This window comes from Lissotriton vulgaris, chromosome 3_1, assembly GCF_964263255.1.
Source record: "Lissotriton vulgaris chromosome 3_1, aLisVul1.2, whole genome shotgun sequence".
In the NCBI taxonomy this organism is placed as follows: Eukaryota; Metazoa; Chordata; class Amphibia; order Caudata; family Salamandridae; genus Lissotriton; species Lissotriton vulgaris.
In genome coordinates, this window is record NC_141689.1 from 1,595,859,848 (window position 1) to 1,595,884,625 (window position 24,778).

Below are 24,778 nucleotides of genomic sequence, written 5' to 3' on the forward strand. Positions count from 1 at the left end.
TCAATATATTTACATGTCATTTATTACTTTGACATTTTAAGCTTTGTTACATTATTTTACGTATGTTTATTTAATTATGTTAATTATTTAATTACATTTCTAGTATTTTTAATACATTTAAAAGTTCGATATTTTAGTTAACTATATTGATATATGTGTGTGTATATGTGTTCTGTACTCCTTGTTGTAATTACATGACACAGGCATTTATTCTGCAGACATTGGCTGTAAAATTAATGTGCATGCACAGACACCTACATTTTATGACATGTATGTGCAGTCCAATAGGGATTCATACACAAGGTTGAATCGTCCTGCTGCCTGGAAAAAGTCTTGTACCCGCCGACTCAATTTAGAGAGAGGGTGTTGTTTCTCTAACCATCTCTTTCTACTTTCACAGATACACTACGTGACATAGTGATCGTATGTATAAACCAAGCATGCTTTATTAGTTGCAGCGTTGTCTTGATTTAATATTTAATTTCCATATTTAGGTTGAATAGGAGTGGCAAACAGAGGGCTGGTCCCTGTGTGTTCCTGATGAAGAGCTAGGGGTAGGCTCGAAACATGTTGATCTTACACTGAACTCCTACGCATTACCGTTAGGTTTTCTCCGTGTAACACACCCTTTTAGGTATACCAACCTATGAGCGATAATAAAGTATTTAAGCTCACTAGCATGGTATTTTTAATCACTTTAACCCACTCCACTACACTCTGCACTTCACATAGTCTTCCACTTTAAGTGCTCCTATATATTTCTGCAAGTCCCAACACGCCCCAGTTCATAGAGAACTGGAATGACCCCAATGATGAAGCATGTCATCATGGGGAAACCCCGGTGAGTGAGGGGACTCCAGAAATACATTTTTCTTTCCTGAAGGCTATCCCTGATCATACTGATTAGGAGCCTATTCCTTTGACTAGGTCCCTAAACCTGTGAACTCGGGTTTTCTTTGTTTGTACTAGTATTCAATACCGTTGAAGGATGTGAGTCCAGATGACATAAATAGGCTAATATGTATATGTCCTTGAAGGTGACCAATTGTGCATAAAGTGTTTTCTGGGGGTATGTTTTTCGAAATAGCATATTGGCACCATTTCCTGAATTGATGTAGCATATATACTCATTGTGACATATTTATGTGTGCTCCTGCTGAGAGTGTACATATCAAAGTAATGTTTTTTTCTACAAATTATTTTTATTGGTATTTTCACAGTATATTATATATAAAACATGAGGAGTATGCATGCTTTCAGCATGTTCTTGATGGACAGCAAATGTGCTAGTAAAATCCTTATACTTGCTATCACTTCAATTAGATCTATGATTTGGGCCACACAAGTCTGAACATAAATGCTTTGGTGCAAATGTCAGACATACCATGTTTAAGCTACCTATGGAAACAAGTGTGTATGATTGTGTTTTGTAGCTGAAATGTTGTGCTGGAACTGTGTAGGCATGTATCCATGTTGACCTGTTTGAATGTACTAATCATGTGTGCACATGGACTATATACTCTGTCATTGCATTAGTCTGATAATTACATTTTTGTGCAATGTGTCGCCCTTGTAACATGACATTGCCATGAATGAAGACAAGTGGCTTTAGAGTGGTCTTCTTGCTCTATTTTTCATGTATCTGTTGTTTAGAACTGTTGTTTCTTATACATTTCAAAAGCAAACCCATCTTGGTACTTGATGGGTTTTACAGTGGTACTTAGATGTGGCTAATGACTACTTACACACATCTTTCATGTGTACATAGCATAAGTGTATGAACAATTTAAATGTGTAAATGAGTACCCAGTGCACACATCCTGCAGGTAGAAGGGAATCAGGTTATGGACATACTTGGGTATTGAAATGGTGTCGAAGATTATTAGATGGTTTGAATTTCAAAGTCTATGGGGTATGTTAGCCATGTGATGCTCATTTTATTATCATATGAGGCTTGTTCATATTCAGATTACCACATATTTTAAGTACTGTATTCGTAGTCATACACCCATGGTGCTTGCGTAACTCCAAAGTCTACCGCCTAGTCCCACACCTAGTTGTGTTCACATGTCTAATGTGCCTGGAATGCACATATGCCTTTGTGACCATGTAAATGTGTTGGTTAATGTGAATTAAGTGTGTTTTGATGATTAGGGATTGTATATGTATGTTACATAATCATTAACATGTCAAGTTGCATTTTCAGAGAGGCTAAATACTTAGAAAAGTTTCACCATGTTAGTATCAAGTTCAGTAGGTGTGATACTGCCATTGCACATCTTGCAATGTGGTTTTTTAATGGAGAAGAATTTATTTTTCCACACCGTGATTTTCTGCTATAGCCTAACTTTGTTAACATGGTTCGTACCCAGTCAACGATGTGGGTAATGGTGACATAGTCAATTACATTGTACACTGAAAGTAAGTGTGTACTGCAAATGTCACAAGTTTTTTGGAAACCTATAACTGGTTGTGATTAAGAAGGCGCCAACTATTTTGGAATTTCTCTATGGGGCCGTAATGTGTGAGTACCTATTATGGCAGAGGGTATGTATCAGGACATTATTCACCACCTGGAGATATGTTTCCTTTTGTTGGTATGTAATATGTATGATTGTCCATCATCCGCTTGATATGTCTGTGTAGTGTCTGTAAGTGTGACACATACAGATGCATGCATTGTGCCTTCCCATGGTAGTAGTCAGTATGCACACCAGTATTAGGCTGTATGATGCATGCGTATGTTGAGTGTCAGATGAGTACAGGGAGTATGCTAACAAGTTTCAGTGTCCTTCCCTGCATGAAAACCATCATTGTGTGTTTTCACATGTTAACCACAGCACGTTACAATACTGAAGGACATGCATTCCATGTATTGGATAGGCTGTGTTAGGCAATGCATTACACCACATGGGTGAAGTGTAGACCAACTACTCATTACAGACTGTGTCTTTAGTTGGAGATGGATTTTACATTGTGTTGAGTACCTATGTTGTGTGGTGAGATTCCACATACATGTTCATACAATTTCTCCTTGTTAACATGCATGTATTTTTTTAAATTGGACTTGTTGTTGCAATCTCTTGCTTCATGTATTCTGTTTGTAACACCTCTCAGAAGAAGGGTTTATGGAAAGTCATCCCCCGAAAAGTGCAGCCCCTGCAGATTTATCCCCGGCGCAGCGCCCACTGCAAAAAAGAATCAAATGTATTGCCTGGGACATTTGTGGCTTTAATACTGCTCGAAAAGCTAGGATTGTGGCAGCGCAGCTTGACAGGCATAAAGTGAACATTGGGTTCCTACAGGAGCAACACTGGACCCAGCACACACAGGGGCCCTTGCGAGCGGGTTGGTTTGGTGAGAAACATGTGGGACACTATTCAAATTATGCTTGGGTGTCACCATTATCATCAAAAAGGGCACACTTGCACCTCACTCCTTGATAAACAAGGCAGATATGTTATGCTAGCTGGCACACTAGGGGGTCATCCAGTGAGGCTTATCTCCCTGTATGGTCTGAACTTTGATGATCTGGGTTTCTTCGTTGAAGTTTGGAGAGTGGTGGACTCACTGGGCCCAGGGGCCATTATATGGGGTGGGGACTTCAGTGTAGTACTAGAGCACCTTATAGATAGGTCTGGGGAGTCCCGGTGCCCTAATTCCTGCTCTGCTGTGTTGCTCCAGATGATAATACAAGACGGTCAGCTGACTGACATCTTGCGTCAGAGATACCTGGATGTGGATGAGACAAGCGGCACATACATGACTGCAGAGGGCCCAGCATGGTTAGGCAGACACTATTGACTGATATCCATGGATGCAGCTGGCTGGGTGACAGAGGCCCAGCATCTGCCACGTGTCCTCTCTGATCATGTTCTAACCTTGCTCACTCTTGACATACCAGATTACCCCGCCAAAGCCTTCTCCTGAAGCTCCTGGTGGGAGCCATAAGAGATCAGGTATTCCATTAATCCATCAGGCAGGCGATCACTGACTACTCTTCCAGGAACAAGAGCTCAGTTGAGTATCCTTTGACTCTATGGGAGGCTTTCAAGACTGTTTTATTAGAGGGGAGTACATAACAAAGCAGGCGGCGGATCTCAGATCTCTCAGAGCGTATCTCCGATGGCTGGAGCAAAATATAGGAGCCTTTGAAAGAGAGTTCTTCTCCAGAAAAAGGACAATCATACTCAATTACATACACACCAAAGTGACTGAGTTTCAGGAGGCTGCACAGAAAGAGGTTCTATTCCTGGGAAGGGAGAACAAGGCGCGGCGATACGCGAGGGAGACCGAGCAAGCAAAACCCTGGTGTGACTGCTTAGGAAACCATGGGCTGATGATTATATTTCTGAACTGCACTCCACGAACAGCGAGGTGTTGACAGGTCAAAAAGCGGTACAGGAGGAAATGGTTTCTTTTTATACGTCCCTTTATCAGGCACAGCTATGAACGGATGCCTCAGAGGTGGAAGAATATCTTGCCATTCACATCAGCCATCAGGAAGTAAATGGCGCTACTTGTTCCCTCCCGGCTGGGAAAACACCAGGCATGGATGGCCTATCAGCCGCCTTCTATAAGGAGTACTCTGCCCTACTCGCTCCCTGGCTGATAGACATGTATCAATATTCAGTGGAGTATGGGTCTCTCCTCACATCACTCCGGGAGGCTCTTATCAGAATACTCAAGCCTAGTAAGGACCCTATACTATGCGATTCGTATCACCCACTTTCCATGATAAACGTGGACAATAAAATCCTGGCAAAATTTATTGTGGCACGCCTTCTCAACCTGATGCCCTTGAAACTCCGTCCTGACCAGTGCTGGTTCGTCCCAGGCAGGTCTATTGTCCACAACCTACATACTCTCTTTGCCACAATGCAGGAGATAGACCAGCAGATACAAGCAGCTGCGATACTACTGAACGCCACAAAGGCATTCAACTCCCTCGAGTATCCCTATCTTTTTGCCTTAATTAAACGCATCGCCCTCAGTACGAAATTCCTTCATCTAATATCACGGCTTTACTCTCTCCCTGCGGCGTGCATCAGGGTAAATGGGGTTATCACTGCCTCCCTCTCGATTTCCCAAGGGACGTGCCAGAGGTTGCCACTGCTATTTGCCATAGCCAAGGAGCCACTTACGGCCAGGCTGCACCATGCCCAAAGGGGACTGGTATTTACCACCTGTGTGGTGCTGGTGTCCCTCTACATGGACGATGGGACACTCTGCGTCAAGGATCCTATTGGCAATTTGGACCCGCTGATTCGGGAATTCCTGCATGTTGGAGGCCTGGCTGGAAGTGTAATTAACTGGTCCAAATCAGTAATCTTCATACTCACGAAGGTCACAACGCAGACACAGATGGAGTACCCCTTGCAGTGGACTCCAGACCTGGTGAAATATCTGGGAGTACGGATTAGTCGAGATCCTGATGAACTCTGGCGCTCCAACTATGGGAAGTTCATAGACTAGCTGGAACAGCACATAAAGGGATGGTTTGAGCTTCCTCTTTCCCTAGCCGGTAGAGTGGCTATCATTAAGATGGTGGTGCTGCCCAACCTCCTGTATCTCTTCACTAACATTCTGATTCCCCTCACAGCTTGCTTCAGAAGGCGGCTGCGATCCAATATGGTGACCCTGGCAGGGGCGGCCAGGTAGCCTCTGGTCTCATGGGAGGTGCTCACTCTCCCTTTTGAGCAGGGAGGAATCAGAGCTCAGGACCTCGAGATGTACTATTGGTGTGCTCAAGCACAATTTTCATAATACTGGATCTACCCAACACAGTTCATGACACATACAGCTCCGAAATATGACCAAGTAGACCCAGTCCCACTCTCGATGACCCTATACCAGCCACAACCCAGGCCCAGGAAAGAAATAAATACTGTGGGATGCATGGTAAGGGCTTGGAAGAATAGAAGGGGTGGGCTAAAATCAACATCATGCATGCCCCCCTGGACCTTCTGATAAAGCACCCGAACCTACCCTTCCTGGCGGAGGCTGGCTCCTGTGTTAAATATTGGAGGGATTTGTTAGAATGAGCTGAAAGCCATTTTGTATTTCTGGCAGCCATCTTGTTTGCCATGTGCTGCCACATGCTCCCCATGTGCTCTGTCCTCCCTCAGTGTTGACTGCTCTTGTAATCTGCCTAGAAACAAACTATATTCAGCAACTTCCACCTTCACACATGATCAGTTGAGCTTGCAGCTGTCTTTGCAACTGTTTCTAGTCTGTTATTGTCAGGATGTGTTTGCCAAACACAGCCACTGTTAGCTCCTCCCACTTTGTTGAGCAAGCAGATCTTGTATGCCCATATTAGTCATTTTGCATGCTTACATGTGCCAGGACCGCCCCTTGGTCTTATGCTGACTATGTAACCCTTGCAAAGCTAAGGAGTTAGGTCCTGGGACATGGAGTAGGCTGGACCTTATCTATATCAAAAAAACACAAAAATTGCCTTCAAAATTCTTACTTTCAGAGAATCTACTTAAAGATTAAACGAAAAAGTGTTTTAGTTTGTCCGGGTACTTTTATTTATACCCTTTGAATTAGTTGATTCTTTTAATATTTTCTTTATCATATTTTGTGTATGAAAAGGAACAATTGTACATTCAACAATATTTACACGTATATACAACGATATTTATAAACACATATTTACAATCCACATAATTACTAATGAAAATTAGACAACATACATCCTAAATGCAATATTTGATACAAACAAACAATATATATTTGTGCATTTGCATTCTAACGAATAAATCAATATCCAAACAATTAGAGACAAAGTAAAAAAAAGGAGACAAAATCACCACAAGGCGACCAATTGCAAAACTAGCGAATGCTAGTTTACACAGTAAATGATGTTACTCGCTCCTTCAGATATGCCAACGCGTTTCAAATCCAGGGAAACCAGTTCCCAGATTCTCATCAGGGCTTTCTCACTTCTCTCCGTAAATTAGGCAAACTGAGACTTCTTGATGTTGCTCGGATTACACTATCTCAATCCTTTTATTTAGAAAATGGAAGTTCATAAAACTCGACTGGGTTGTTGGTTCCCTGTGTTTGTCGAGTCGAGTATTCAACTTGGACAAAAAGAAAGGATGCCGATCTTTTTTTTGGGTCACAATCTTTTCAATATTGTACGGTGCCGACCTATTTCTTTTCCAAACGCGTTTAGCTTTGAACTCGGCACAGCCGAGTAACCCTAAGCATATATGAGGCTCCAGTTTTCTGTACTCCTTAGACTGCCTCATTCATTTGCTAAGGCTTCTGGGTGACGTAGTCTTCCTCATCTGACGTTTAATAAATATGTATTTTATATTACAGCTTCTGTGCCAATTTCTTCTTTGTTGGGTTAATAGGACCAAGGTGTATCATTGGGACCCCTGAGAAGGTTTCTATTTTCTTCAAATGGCGCCCCAACGTGGACCTCATCAGAGAAGTGGCTATCTGAGGGAGTGATCTTGTCAGGAGACAGAAATCTACTGAGGAGGACAGGTCAGGATTCTACTAAGGAGGTACTCTGTGCACAGAGATTCTGGGGATTCTCTGTCTCTGCAGCCCGGTATATTTCTGGTCTTCCTGATTTTGATCCTCCACGTTTACCACTCCTGACTGAGAACCTTTTTGGGGTGAGTATTCTAAAAACGACCGTCAAGTCATTCAGAACTTGGCAGTTAGAATTTGGACACCAAGTGATTGATAAGGATTGTTTTGATGCAACACTTGCTGTTGGTTTTTGATGCCTGGGATTGGTAAGGTAGTTTAGTAATGCTTAGTTTGGCTTTGGAATTTTGGAATTTGTGTTGGCCGACTTTGGATTTGTATGGGATAGATATACGAATTGCAATTTGTGTAGGCAGGTAATGAGGAGACTTTTCTCTACTTTGTATAAGATTTGAACTGCGCAACGTACCAAGAGTACCTTAACCGCTACTTTGCTTATAATATTTGCATATTCTGCAATATTTTTGGCATGCCTGTTTCAAGCACACATTGAAGAATGTGTTGCTTTTTGGAGGTACCATAGTGAGATGTGAATTAAATTAGCCGGCTCCCCTGGAGGGAATGCAAAATAGGTTTAGGTATAAAAACAGTTTCAGTTTTTAACGTCTTTATTTCGAATATTCTTCATAAAAGACAAAATATTTACATACATATGAATAATAACACTATTACATAATCAATGACATTATATGAAAATTAAGCGTAAAGAACAATAGAACAAAAAAAATTAAGAATTGATTAAAACCTCAATTAAATATGTGCATAAAGACGACAAGAGAAGATTATTATTGAACAAATGCATATAAAAAGACACAACATCAATACTGGTCGGAGACACAATCTAGTAAAGTAACGTACTATATGGGTTTTTCATGACGGTATGTTACAAACTGTCTTAGACCTTAATAACCAAGCCCATCCAAGGAATTTGGCCAATCCAATGGAAAGACATTCAGAGGTGTTAGTTCTTAGAATGAGCAAGGCTTCACTACTCGACCGGGTCTTTAATCTATAGCATATAGGCTTTAGCCACTTGTGGCGTGGTTCACGGTAAGCATTACAAACAAACAAGAAATGACCTATTGTTTCTTTATGGTCAGTACAACATGGACAAAGTGGAGTCGCCGGCTTCTGCCAACCACTGGTGAAGGCCCGTAATGGCAATGTACCTAGACGGAACTGAAAGTAAAGTTTCCTATCTAAGGTTTTGACAATTACATCCCAAAAGCACTCGGTATGAGGGACTATTTTATGTAGCAGAAACAGACCGGTCAGGTTCGGTTTCTCTGAAAGAGCAACGTGTTCATCTTTAACCATAGACCAGAAGAGAGATTTAAAATCTTTCTTAGAGGGAAAGATGTGAGAGCCCGGCTCAAACCACAACTGGGGGAGGCCCATTCCGATAAGAGTGTTTCTAATTGACTTAAACCATGGAATTTCACCTGCCCCCTGTTGTGATCTAACATCCTGAAGCTCTTGGGCAAACATGGCAAGTTCCGGTGTGGACCATATGCGTCTCCATAACGCCACCATCCTGTACTGGGCTTGATTTTTAATTGAATGGAACCCCATATCCATCAATAGTGGCAGAGCGGGTGTTGATGGAGGAAGACTGACTAGGTTTCGGAAAAATTTGTTCTGTATCCTATCAAGGACAGCCAGGTCCACACAACCCCATATATCAGCCCCGTATAATATGGCAGAGCTGATTTTTGCACTATATATTTTAAGAACGGGCAATACCCTTTTGGTCAGAGAACTCCGCTGCTCCTTCACCAGACAACCGGACAGACGCGTAAATTTCAAGCTAAGCGCCGCTATTTGCTCTTTCCAGCGTAATCTATAGTCCATTGTCACACCAAGATAGGTCATAACTTCAACCTGTTCCAGACTAGACCCGTTCATCGTAACATTGCCCCTCTGTGGTTTTTTCTTTGTGAAGACCATAAATTTGGTTTTGTTGATGTTAATTTCTAAATCGTTCTCATTGCAGAAATCCACAAATTTGTCTATAGCTACCTGCAGACCCTTCTGTGTTTTAGCCAATATGAGCGTGTCATCAGCAAAAATTAAAAGGGGGAATTTAGTCCCACCCAGTGATGGGGCATCGGTAGGGGTTTCTGAGAGAAACTTAACCACTTGATTAATAAAAAGTATGAAAAGGGTAGGGGCCAGGACGCAGCCCTGTCTCACTCCACGAGTCACGGGGAAGGGTTCTGTGACCTGGCCCTGGCGGCCCCACCTAACTCTAGCAAAATTTCCCTCGTGCATCCTGATGGTAAATTCTAGGAGCGCAGAAGGAACTCCCATCTTTCTTAATGCAGCCCACATCTTTCCTCTGGGGACCAAATCAAACGCTGATTTGAGGTCCACAAATGCAGCGTATATCGTGCCACCTCTCAAAAACACAGTTTTCCAGTAGATCATAACAAATCTTAAGATCTGATCTACAGTACTAATGTGAGCCCTAAATCCAGCTTGTAATGGAGAGAGAATGTCAGCTTCGGTCATCCAGGTGTCGATTTTTCCTAAAAGCATTCTAGCCACTACCTTTTGTAGGGCATCAATAAGACTGATGGGTCGGTAGTTTCCTGCATCAGTTTTATCCCCTTTTTTATACACGGGCAGGATCTCTGCCCCTTTCCATGAATTTGGGATCCTGGTCCCTCTAGCTATCGCATTTGCTAGGGTAGTTATGTACGGAACCCAATGCACCTGGTCATACTTAAAAAGGTCCGCTGGGACACAGTCCATACCGGGGGCCTTACCGTTCTGGACTTGTTTAAGAGCAACTACAGTTTCTGTTTCTGTGAAGACAATGTGGTCAAGTATGGGCACCGCAGTCTGTACACTGGCATCTTCCCAAGTGTGGGAGATCTGTTCCGTGTTACTAAACTGCGTCGCGTAGTGCTTGACCCATTGTTCTGCAGGCACATGGTTAACAGGGACTTTCGAGTCCCCAGTCCCACCCCACCTCACAACCTCCCAGAATTTTTGTTGGTTAGATGAGGGGCTTGCTTGGTATAAATCTAACCAGCGCTGTTCTTCCTTGGTGATTCTGTATCCCCAGGGAATTAAAATATCACAATAATACAAACAAGAATCCTTTTGCTGCGCAATTTTATGAATGGAGATCCGTTGTATCCTTTCTAACATTGTTTCATGTGATGATTCATCCACGGTTAAATAACATTGTAACTGACAAATTTCAGACTCAAGGTAAATGTAGTTGTGTCTGCATAACAACAGTGCTATCTACTCAGTACCATAATGACTCACATGAGGATAGACACACATTGTGTCATCATCTACATCATTGAATCTGTACATACAAAGACTGTCTAAAGGTGTGGCTGCTCAGCTAGACATCTTCAGCAGGACTTACTGCAAAAGCTTAGAGCTGTACAATCACTAGTTTCACAACTTTGGGCCTCATTAGGATGGTGGGTGGACTTTGCCCGCCCGCCATCCCATCAGAAAGAGGGACCGTCCACCTTATGGGTGGGGGTCCCGATGTTGGCATTAGGATGCGCCTGCCACAGTGGCGAGCGCATCACTCATTTTTAACATTGTGGCAGGCGGTGCTCCCTGCACCGCCCGCCACAATGTTAAAAATGCATGCATGCATTTGCATACACGAAGTGGCAGGCACCGCGCGGTGCCAGCTGCTTCGTGCATGCAAATGCTGGGGGGTACCACAGGTACCCCCTGTGTGCACCCCCACCTCTCCTTCACTCTGGGGGCCCGCAGGGGGCCTCCAGAGTGAAGACTGCATGCCTTGATGCCGCCACGGAAAGGCATCAGAGTGAGCCCATCATAATATGACTGGCGGTGTCTGATAGACACCGCCACCATATTATTCCTTTATCGCCCCGGCCACAAGGTGACCGGGGCGGAAAAGTGGAGGACGGTCTTTCCATCCGCCGAGGTCCCCCCCGCCATACTAATAAGGCGCGGGGAAAACGAGTGTGGCTGTCGGGCACATTGCCCCAGCCAGGCTGGCTGTGGCTACCGCCAGCCTGGCGGAGGCAATCCGCCCGACATCGTAATGGGCCCCTTTGGATCTGAATGCAAAGTTGTCACAAACCCACTTCATGTGAGGAACCGATAATTCATCTAAAACATATGGCATGCACATGTGTTTTATTCTAATATTGTTTAAACAAAATATCAGATCGAAATTAAGTACACAGACACATGTCTGCACCACTTTCCTAGACTCCAGGAACGTAACAATCAGGTGTTGACAACATTTCGTGGCATAACACAAGTACATGTCAGTCATGTGTGACAAGAAGACTCAAAACATCATGATAAGACACAGAACAATCACATGCAGGTAATAAGCAATGAAGAATGAGCCCAAGTGAAATCAGACTTACAGCAAATAACCTTAACCCAAACATTTGTTGTGACCTACGATATCACACATATTGGCTCATGAACAACACACCATGAGACTAAATTTAATTAAAAAAAACAGCTAACTACCTAAGCATTGTATAACATGATGTCCTTACAAAGAAGGTTCACACCCATCATCTATGACACACAGTTCCAGGAACAATCCATGCTCGCACCATTTTCATATGAAGACGACATGGTACAGAAACTCACAAGTGACCAATACAGTGATCAGCCCTGTCATAAACATATACACATACATCATGTCTGCTTCCCCTGAGCCTCAACATTTCTAATAATTGACAAATCACATTGGCATGAATAATCACATTGAAAAGGTCATATTAAGCACTTCCTTTTATCTCTACCTGGTTAGATTCACTGAAAACATTTCCTGAGTCCGTATTAATGGGCCCAGTGCAGCTGTGAACAAAACATTTCACAGATCAACTTACCTTCAGGAGAAGTAGTTGCAGATGAGTTCCTGACACACATCTGCACCATCATTTTCACAACTTGTGTGATCATCACTTGCCATTGCCCTGCAGCTGGGTTGCTATGATCTCTATCCTCTGGGATATATGGTGCCTCCTGTCTCAGGGCAATACTGTGTATGATGCAGCAGGCCACGGTTATCTGGCATACCTTCCCTGGTGAGTATTGGGCTCCATCACTCCCATCCAGGCAGCGGAACCTAGCTTTCAGAAGGCCAAAAGTCTGTTCCACTGACCACTTTGTCTTCCATTGTGCGTCATTGAAGCATTGTTCAGCAGGCGTTGTTTGATTTCGGAGTGGCGTCAACAACCATAGGTGGTTGGGATACCCAGGGCCTCCTAAATGAGAAATATTTAGAAAGTAAAAATTAATTCACAGTCTCATGTCTATGTGCATGACATTTATGCATAATCAAACTAACACACATTACACTGACCCACAAGTCAGGCCCTCTCGGGTTGGAACTGTGACATCAGCCTTTGTATGTTACTGTTCTGCAGGATTAAGCTGTGATGGTCAGAGCCTGGGAACCTAGAGTGAAAGTGTCTGTGGTTCCTGTAACCTTCTCATGGTTGTGTGGTGCCACTAAGGGAATATGTGAATAATACATGGATTCAATTACATGTGGGATATGATCTAGCCCATAGAAAGCTGCCTTCACTGTACCCAAACCATCACAGCCAGGGAACTGAATGTAGCGACTTGCGTCTTTAAACAATGCAGCAAGCACCTCTGTCGGGACAAGACTGAACATTGCTTGTGACATCCCAACTGAAAACAGCCAGTGGCCAAAATGTGCAAAACAGACAAACCTTTACAATCGGAGTGATACTGTGAGAATATGCAGATCCTGTTTCAACTGACTAGTCAGATCCAGGATGGTCAGATGATCCAATCTGTATTTCTGGATGGTGTGTCTCTCTTGCGTTGTCTGGAGGTCAGGGAATGGATGGAACACTGGAGGATGACTGCTTCCTCCCCTCTCAGGGTTCCTGAGTGAGAGAGTAGTGGAGCATTATTGCACTCTGTTAGCAACATCATTAAACTCTTCACATGTAAATCATTGAACAAATGGAAAGGACATATGTTGTGAAATGTAGAAAACTCTGTACTGTGAATTCATTACTGATCTGCCTGGCTTCACTGACAGTCATCTACAAGGTCACAATTCATAATATGACGCCTTGATCAGGCGCAACATCAATTGAAGTAGTCAAAAAGCATGGCTTGTCTGACATGTTTTAACTGGTACACCATCACACATGTACCATGCCTACCTGCCATGTACATACATGCATTGCACAATGAGTACCATATCTCAGTAAGTCTTAACAAGTACATGTAGTGGTAGTGGTGCATAGACAAGTGTTAAAAAAAGGTAAAAAGTGGGTCTGAAGCCATTGCAAATACATCACAGTTGACCGCTGATATGGCGGTAGTCAGAATTTCCTCTTACAGGGAAATATAGGCAATCACTGCTAGCAGACAAAGACCGCGCGCTTGGCATTTCATGCACTGCAGGCTCTCTCATACGAGAACAGTTAGAGTCCCTTGTAGGAGAAGTCTTACCAAAGTATGGCCAGCTCTATGGTTCACTAGAAGAGCAGGTAAGTGCTGACTGCTTATTTGAGGATGCAGATGTCACTCTCCCCAACTGTCAAAGTCAAACATACCCACCAGGATGTTGACAGTTATATCCCTTACATCTGTACATTTAGCATTCATAAGTCTGTGTGTACAAAATGTGTAAGCATGTGATAGCACTTAACTTGTATGCAATTAACAACCATAGTATCAAAGTATGTACAGCACCACATCTGAGACATAAGATAGGGATGATCAACTAGATGAATGTCTGAGTGTGGAATCCATTGGCAGATTAATGTGAAACGTGTCCAAGCCTAATAAAAAGTGGTTAGGTAACTATACATACCATTTGGGGTAAATGGTTTGGGGCAGCATCAGAGGAATGATGGTATGTGTATGGACATCCACTCGTCTCAAAATAGGTGACTCAGGCTGAACTATTGTGCTAGTGTGAAAACATCCTCAAAAATGGTCACAATGAGCAATCCAATTCTGTTAGACATTTTAGCAGAGACATTGGATGTGCTTAAAATACTGACATTCAGAAACATGTGGTGCCAGTGAAAGCGTGAGGGCTAACTCACAGACAATTCTGACAAGATGACACTAAACCTAGGTCAATATCGCTGATGCAGCTTGTCCCTCAACATCATTCTAGGCTGCAGTGCAAAACATGGCAATGTTAAACATCACAACTACTAATGTGTAATGTTATGTATATTTTTATCATATGATTTCTCTTACTCGCGACACTCCTGTGTCTCTTCCTGAGCATCAATTTCATGATCATCAGGAGCCACATAATGCCAAGCATTTTCATGTGTCTGACAATGGCTGTAAGATCCCAAATTATGGGGAATATTATCAACAACTAGCGATATTTATCGCAAAATAGGCTTAGCGACATTTTTTTTCTCGCCGTGCATCGCCGGATTTTATCGTAGGGATAATGTGCTATTAGCAACTTTTATCTCTAAAGTGATAAAATATCCGGCGATTGTGGTGAAATGCGTGAATATCGCTGGAAAGTCAGCGATATTCAGGCATTATCGCTAATGAGGATTTAATCTGAATATACACCTCTAATTGGATATACAGGCTAAGAAGTGGTCTGAGCAGGCATTAGGATTTGGCGATATTCGCGCTTAGCGTGAATATTTTAATCGCTACGTCTGCGTTGATAATATGTGATAGTGATGTTAGCGACTGCTTTCAGTCGCTAACAGGTTGGGTACACCCACTTTACATGTCATTAGCGATAAATATCGCTGACATGCAAAGCGGGCCCCAAACCGCTCGCTATCACCTAAAAGCTGTCGCTAACTGATGTTAGCGACAGCTTGCTAATAGGGCAGTGAAATTATCACCGCTTTGCGGCTGCAAAACGGCCGCAAAAGAGGCGATAATTTCATTTTATCTGCCTTGGTAATATGCCCCTACGTTTGTTTAGTCTTCATCGTACATGTGACAGTGCTTTCTAATACAAAAAGTAGAAACTCAGCATATCTAAAATTGCACACAAGACGCATGTTCATGGCATGTGTCACTCTCAGAGTCACACAGAAACACACCGGGGCATATTACCAAGCAATAGCGATAATTATCGCTATTGCTTGGTTAGAGACAAAAATTTACCGCAGAGCTGCGGCGATTCTTACCGCAAATAAACCTTGGTATTACCAAGGTTTATCGCAAATGCGATAAAAATCGCCGCAATGCATGAATATCGCTGAAAAGTCAGCGATATTCATGCATTACCGAGCTAATGCTCTTAGCCATGTTATCCACCTCCGATTGGATAACATGGCTAAGAACTGCTCAGGGCAGGTGTTAGCTTTTGGAGATATTCGCGCTTAGCGCGAATATCTTCAAAAGTTGGTAATAGGAGATAGCGAGGTTAGCGACTGTTTTCAGTCGCTAACATCTTGGCACGCCCACTTTGCATGTCATTAGTGATAAATATCACTGACATGCAAAGTGGGGCCAAGATGGTCGCTATCTCCTACTAGCTGTTGCTAACTGGTGTTAGCGACAGCTAGGTAATAGGGAGATAATTTTATCTCCGCTTTCTTGGCTTTTAAAGCCAAAAAGGCGGAGATAAACCCCCTTGATAATATGCCCCACCATGTTTTATGCTGGAAGTATGAGTCACCACACATGGGAGCAAATCGATTTGTATAAGCATCGGAACATGTCAAAGTAGTCAAAAATATGGTGTGTGATCCATGCATGGAGTCATAGTACTGTCTTAGCATAACCATAGTAAAGTCTGGCAATGTCATTAGACCTGTACTCTGCTACCAAACGTGTTTATTGTGATCTTTTGCCTACTTTTTTGGGATGTGAACTCAACCTGATTCCTGGACCAAGATAAATGTATCCAAGCATTCTAAGCACATATGTGTGGTTATCCGATGTATGTGTACCTGCACAACAATGTCACAAGTGATCTCTATCCTGTATAAATGGACATCTTGCACATGTTAGTTCTCTAAAACTTCCTTCATCTTTGTCATTAAATTCATATGCCATGAATGTGCAGTCCATTAAGGCTCTATGTCATCCCTCCAGGTCAACACCAGAATGAGGCAAAGGATTTGGAAAGCCATTGCCAGACAAATGCGGATCCAGGGAGTCTATGGCCGGCTCAGTTTCCATTGCTGAAAGAGGTGGGAGGATCTCAGACACTGGTAGAAAGATCACCGTAGTCCAGCTGGGAAAGTCCTCCCCACTTTGAAGTAGCAGGTGCCCGACTCTGACTCCCCACATGGGCCTTATTCTTGCCGGTGGCCTATCCTGAGCTTCATGGTGAACTCCCTAAATATCGATTCCAAAATATCGAATGGACAGAATATTGAATCAAAAGTATAGAATGGACAGAATATCGAAATATCAAAATATAGATAGGACAGAATATCAAAATTGGGGTGGGAAATACCGAATTGCACAATATTGAGTTTCATAATATAGATTCCCACAATATTGAATTTTATAATATAGATTTCCATAATATAGATTTTTTTTAGTGTTATGTATGGTAGTATATGTGTTAGAATTATGTATTATTTTTCTAATGTATGTTTAATGTTTTTAAAGTAATGAATGTTATGTATTTCATTTTTGCGTAATTTAATTCCGTAGCTGGTTGTCGGTTTATAGGGGTAGGGCGGGAAGTAATTTAATGATATTAAATTAAATATAATTTTAATTTATATGTATTGGTAATTAATTGATTGATACTTAATTATTAATTGGTAATTACATTTTATAAATTGGTAATTAATTTTTATTAATTGATCAATTGATAATTCTGTTATTTGTATTTTTTATTATTAGGAGCGGGTTGTGGGTTTATAGGGGAATAGGGTGGGAAGTAACCTAATTATAGTAAATTAAATATTACATTTTATATGTATGTATTGATAATTAATTAATTGATAATTAATTATTAATTGTTAATGAATGTTTATTACTTGGTAATTATTTTGTATACATTGGTAAATACGTTTTATTAATTGAATAGTTGATAATTATGCTAATTGTATTTTTTATTATTAGGAGCGGGTTGTTGGTTTATAGGGGAATTGGGTGGGAAGTAATTTAATTGTAATAAAGTTAATATTTATTTTTATGTATATGTATTGATAATTAATTGATAATTAATTATTTATTGGTAAGTCATTATTGATTGGTAATATATTTTATATTGGTAATTAATTGTTATTAATTGGTCATTATTTTTAATTAGTTTTTTATTGCTATTGACAATTAATTTATTCTTATTTTAATATTAAATCATTTCTTTCCCTACTGTTGCACTCTCTGGAGTGGGAATAGTAATTTTTACCCCTACGCTATCCAATGTTTTCCCTACTGTTGCACTCTTTGGAGTGGGAATAGTAATTTTTACCCCTACGCTATCCAATGTTTTCCCTACTGTTGCACTCTCTGGAGTGGGGATAGTAATTTTTACCCCTACGCTATCCAACGTTTTCACTACTGTTGCACTCATTATTAATTACCATTAAATGTTTTATTTTAATTAATTGAATTATTATATTTTATTTACTTTTATATTTATATAATATGTTTATGTATATATTTATGTCAATATATTTACATGTCATTTATTACTTTGACATTTTAAGCTTTGTTACATTATTTTACGTATGTTTATTTAATTATGTTAATTATTTAATTACATTTCTAGTATTTTTAATACATTTAAAAGTTCGATATTTTAGTTAACTATATTGATATATGTGTGTGTATATGTGTTCTGTACTCCTTGTTGTAATTACATGACACAGGCATTTATTCTGCAGACATTGGCTGTAAAATTAATGTGCATGCACAGACACCTACATTTTATGACATGTATGTGCAGTCCAATAGGGATTCATACACAAGGTTGAATCGTCCTGCTGCCTGGAAAAAGTCTTGTACCCGCCGACTCAATTTAGAGAGAGGGTGTTGTTTCTCTAACCATCTCTTTCTACTATCACAGATACACTACGTGACATAGTGATCGTATGTATAAACCAAGCATGCTTTATTAGTTGCAGCGTTGTCTTGATTTAATATTTAATTTCCATATTTAGGTTGAATAGGAGTGACAAACAGAGGGCTGGTCCCTGTGTGTTCCTGATGAAGAGCTAGGGGTAGGCTCGAAACATGTTGATCTTACACTGAACTCCTACGCATTACAGTTAGGTTTTCTCCGTGTAACACACCCTTTTAGGTATACCAACCTATGAGCGATAATAAAGTATTTAAGCTCACTAGCATGGTATTTTTAATCACTTTAACCCACTCCACTACACTCTGCACTTCACATAGTCTTCCACTTTAAGTGCTCCTATATATTTCTGCAAGTCCCAACACGCCCCAGTTCATAGAGAACTGGAATGACCCCAATGATGAAGCATGTCATCATGGGGAAACCCCGGTGAGTGAGGGGACTCCAGAAATACATTTTTCTTTCCTGAAGGCTATCCCTGATCATACTGATTAGGAGCCTATTCCTTTGACTAGGTCCCTAAACCTGTGAACTCGGGTTTTCTTTGTTTGTACTAGGATTCAATACCGTTGAAGGATGTGAGTCCAGATGACATAAATAGGCTAATATGTATATGTCCTTGAAGGTGACCAATTGTGCATAAAGTGTTTTCTGGGGGTATGTTTTTCGAAATAGCATATTGGCACCATTTCCTGAATTGATGTAGCATATATACTCATTGTGACATATTTATGTGTGCTCCTGCTGAGAGTGTACATATCAAAGTAATGTTTTTTTCTACAAATTATTTTTATTGGTATTTTCACAGTATATTATATATGAAACATGAGGAGTATGCATGCTTTCAGCATGTTCTTGATGGACAGCAAATGTGCTAGTAAAATCCTTATACTTGCTATCACTTCAATTAGATCTATGATTTGGGCCACACAAGTCTGAACATAAATGCTTTGGTGCAAATGTCAGACATACCATGTTTAAGCTACCTATGGAAACAAGTGTGTATGATTGTGTTTTGTAGCTGAAATGTTGTGCTGGAACTGTGTAGGCATGTATCCATGTTGACCTGTTTGAATGTACTGATCATGTGTGCACATGGACTATATACTCTGTCATTGCATTAGTCTGATAATTACATTTTTGTGCAATGTGTCGCCCTTGAAACATGACATTGCCATGAATGAAGACAAGTGGCTTTAGAGTGGTCTTCTTGCTCTATTTTTCATGTATCTGTTGTTTAGAACTGTTGTTTCTTATACATTTCAAAAGCAAACCCATCTTGGTACTTGATGGGTTTTACAGTGGTACTTAGATGTGGCTAATGACTACTTACACACATCTTTCATGTGTACATAGCATAAGTGTATCAACAATTGAAATGTGTAAATGAGTACCCAGTGCACACATCCTGCAGGTAGAAGGGAATCAGGTTATGGACATACTTGGGTATTGAAATGGTGTCGAAGATTATTAGATGGTTTGAATTTCAAAGTCTATGGGGTATGTTAGCCATGTGATGCTCATTTTATTATCATATGAGGCTTGTTCATATTCAGATTACCACATATTTTAAGTACTGTATTCGTAGTCATACACCCATGGTGCTTGCGTAACTCCAAAGTCTACCGCCTAGTCCCACACCTAGTTGTGTTCACATGTCTGATGTGCCTGGAATGCACATATGCCTTTGTGACCATGTAAATGTGTTGGTTAATGTGAATTAAGTGTGTTTTGATGATTAGGGATTGTATATGTATGTTACATAATCATTAACATGTCAAGTTGCATTTTCAGAGAGGCTAAATACTTAGAAAAGTTTCACCATGTTAGTATCAAGTTCAGTAGGTGCCATTGCACATCTTGCAATGTGGTTTTTTAATGGAGAAGAATTTATTTTTCCACACCGTGATTTTCTGCTATAGCCTAACTTTGTTAACATGGTTCGTACCCAGTCAACGATGTGGGTAATGGTGACATAGTCAATTACATTGTACACTGAAAGTAAGTGTGTACTGCAAATGTCACAAGTTTTTTGGAAACCTATAACTGGTTGTGATTAAGAAGGCGCCAACTATTTTGGAATTTCTCTATGGGGCCGTAATGTGTGAGTACCTATTATGGCAGAGGGTATGTATCAGGACATTATTCACCACCTGGAGATATGTTTCCTTTTGTTGGTATGTAATATGTATGATTGTCCATCATCCGCTTGATATGTCTGTGTAGTGTCTGTAAGTGTGACACATACAGATGCATGCATTGTGCCTTCCCATGGTAGTAGTCAGTATGCACACCAGTATTAGGCTGTATGATGCATGCGTATGTTGAGTGTCAGATGAGTACAGGGAGTATGCTAACAAGTTTCAGTGTCCTTCCCTGCATGAAAACCATCATTGTGTGTTTTCACATGTTAACCACAGCACGTTACAATACTGAAGGACATGCATTCCATGTATTGGATAGGCTGTGTTAGGCAATGCATTACACCACATGGGTGAAGTGTAGACCAACTACTCATTACAGACTGTGTCTTTAGTTGGAGATGGATTTTACATTGTGTTGAGTACCTATGTTGTGTGGTGAGATTCCACATACATGTTCATACAATTTCTCCTTGTTAACATGCATGTATTTTTTTAAATTGGACTTGTTGTTGCAATCTCTTGCTTCATGTATTCTGTTTGTAACACCTCTCAGAAGAAGGGTTTATGGAAAGTCATCCCCCGAAAAGTGCAGCCCCTGCAGATTTATCCCCGGCGCAGCGCCCACTGCAAAAAAGAATCAAATGTATTGCCTGGGACATTTGTGGCTTTAATACTGCTCGAAAAGCTAGGATTGTGGCAGCGCAGCTTGACAGGCATAAAGTGAACATTGGGTTCCTACAGGAGCAACACTGGACCCAGCACACACAGGGGCCCTTGCGAGCGGGTTGGTTTGGTGAGAAACATGTGGGACACTATTCAAATTATGCTTGGGTGTCACCATTATCATCAAAAAGGGCACACTTGCACCTCACTCCTTGATAAACAAGGCAGATATGTTATGCTAGCTGGCACACTAGGGGGTCATCCAGTGAGGCTTATCTCCCTGTATGGTCTGAACTTTGATGATCTGGGTTTCTTCGTTGAAGTTTGGAGAGTGGTGGACTCACTGGGCCCAGGGGCCATTATATGGGGTGGGGACTTCAGTGTAGTACTAGAGCACCTTATAGATAGGTCTGGGGAGTCCCGGTGCCCTAATTCCTGCTCTGCTGTGTTGCTCCAGATGATAATACAAGACGGTCAGCTGACTGACATCTTGCGTCAGAGATACCTGGATGTGGATGAGACAAGCGGCACATACATGACTGCAGAGGGCCCAGCATGGTTACGCAGAGACTATTGACTGATATCCATGGATGCAGCTGGCTGGGTGACAGAGGCCCAGCATCTGCCACGTGTCCTCTCTGATCATGTTCTAACCTTGCTCACTCTTGACATACCAGATTACCCCGCCAAAGCCTTCTCCTGAAGCTCCTGGTGGGAGCCATAAGAGATCAGGTATTCCATTAATCCATCAGGCAGGCGATCACTGACTACTCTTCCAGGAACAAGAGCTCAGTTGAGTATCCTTTGACTCTATGGGAGGCTTTCAAGACTGTTTTATTAGAGGGGAGTACATAACAAAGCAGGCGGCGGATCTCAGATCTCTCAGAGCGTATCTCCGATGGCTGGAGCAAAATATAGGAGCCTTTGAAAGAGAGTTCTTCTCCAGAAAAAGGACAATCATACTCAATTACATACACACCAAAGTGACTGAGTTTCAGGAGGCTGCACAGAAAGAGGTTCTATTCCTGGGAAGGGAGAACAAGGCGCGGCGATACGCGAGGGAGACCGAGCAAGCAAAACCCTGGTGTGACTGCTTAGGAAACCATGGGCTGATGATTATATTTCTGAACTGCACTCCACGAACAGCGAGGTGTTGACAGGTCAAAAAGCGGTACAGGAGGAAATGGTTTCTTTTTATACGTCCCTTTATCAGGCACAGCTATGAACGGATGCCTCAGAGGTGGAAGAATATCTTGCCATTCACATCAGCCATCAGGAAGTAAATGGCGCTATTTGTTCCCTCCCGGCTGGGAAAACACCAGGCATGGATGGCCTATCAGCCGCCTTCTATAAGGAGTACTCTGCCCTACTCGCTCCCTGGCTGATAGACATGTATCAATATTCAGTGGAGTATGGGTCTCTCCTCACATCACTCCGGGAGGCTCTTATCAGAATACTCAAGCCTAGTAAGGACCCTATACTATGCGATTCGTATCACCCACTTTCCATGATAAACGTGGACAATAAAATCCTGGCAAAATTTATTGTGGCACGCCTTCTCAACCTGATGCCCTTGAAACTCCGTCCTGACCAGTGCTGGTTCGTCCCAGGCAGGTCTATTGTCCACAACCTACGTACTCTCTTTGCCACAATGCAGGAGATAGACCAGCAGATACAAGCAGCTGCGATACTACTGAACGCCACAAAGGCATTCAACTCCCTCGAGTATCCCTATCTTTTTGCCTTAATTAAACGCATCGCCCTCAGTACGAAATTCCTTCATCTAATATCACGGCTTTACTCTCTCCCTGCGGCGTGCATCAGGGTAAATGGGGTTATCACTGCCTCCCTCTCGATTTCCCAAGGGACGTGCCAGAGGTTGCCACTGCTATTTGCCATAGCCAAGGAGCCGCTTACGGCCAGGCTGCACCATGCCCAAAGGGGACTGGTGTTTACCACCTGTGTGGTGCTGGTGTCCCTCTACATGGACGATGGGACACTCTGCGTCAAGGATCCTATTGGCAATTTGGACCCGCTGATTCGGGAATTCCTGCATGTTGGAGGCCTGGCTGGAAGTGTAATTAACTGGTCCAAATCAGTAATCTTCATACTCACGAAGGTCACAACGCAGACACAGATGGAGTACCCCTTGCAGTGGACTCCAGACCTGGTGAAATATCTGGGAGTATGGATTAGTCGAGATCCTGATGAACTCTGGCGCTCCAACTATGGGAAGTTCATAGACTAGCTGGAACAGCACATAAAGGGATGGTTTGAGCTTCCTCTTTCCCTAGCCGGTAGAGTGGCTATCATTAAGATGGTGGTGCTGCCCAACCTCCTGTATCTCTTCACTAACATTCTGATTCCCCTCACAGCTTGCTTCAGAAGGCGGCTGCGATCCAATATGGTGACCCTGGCAGGGGCGGCCAGGTAGCCTCTGGTCTCATGGGAGGTGCTCACTCTCCCTTTTGAGCAGGGATGAATCAGAGCTCAGGACCTCGAGATGTACTATTGGTGTGCTCAAGCACAATTTTCATAATACTGGATCTACCCAACACAGTTCATGACACATACAGCTCCGAAATATGACCAAGTAGACCCAGTCCCACTCTCGATGACCCTATACCAGCCACAACCCAGGCCCAGGAAAGAAATAAATACTGTGGGATGCATGGTAAGGGCTTGGAAGAATTTGAAGGGGTGGGCTAAAATCAACATCATGCATGCCCCCCTGGACCTTCTGATAAAGCACCCGAACCTACCCTTCCTGGCGGAGGCTGGCTCCTGTGTTAAATATTGGAGGGATTTGTTAGAATGAGCTGAAAGCCATTTTGTATTTCTGGCAGCCATCTTGTTTGCCATGTGCTGCCACATGCTCCCCATGTGCTCTGTCCTCCCTCAGTGTTGACTGCTCTTGTAATCTGCCTAGAAACAAACTATATTCAGCAACTTCCACCTTCACACATGATCAGTTGAGCTTGCAGCTGTCCTTGCAACTGTTTCTAGTCTGTTATTGTCAGGATGTGTTTGCCAAACGCAGCCACTGTTAGCTCCTCCCACTTTGTTGAGCAAGCAGATCTTGTATGCCCATATTAGTCATTTTGCATGCTTACATGTGCCAGGACCGCCCCTTGGTCTTATGCTGACTATGTAACCCTTGCAAAGCTAAGGAGTTAGGTCCTGGGACATGGAGTAGGCTGGACCTTATCTATATCAAAAAAACACAAAAATTGCCTTCAAAATTCTTACTTTCAGAGAATCTACTTAAAGATTAAACGAAAAAGTATTTTAGTTTGTCCGGGTACTTTTATTTATACCCTTTGAATTAGTTGATTCTTTTAATATTTTCTTTATCATATTTTGTGTATGAAAAGGAACAATTGTACATTCAACAATATTTACACGTATATACAACGATATTTATAAACACATATTTACAATCCACATAATT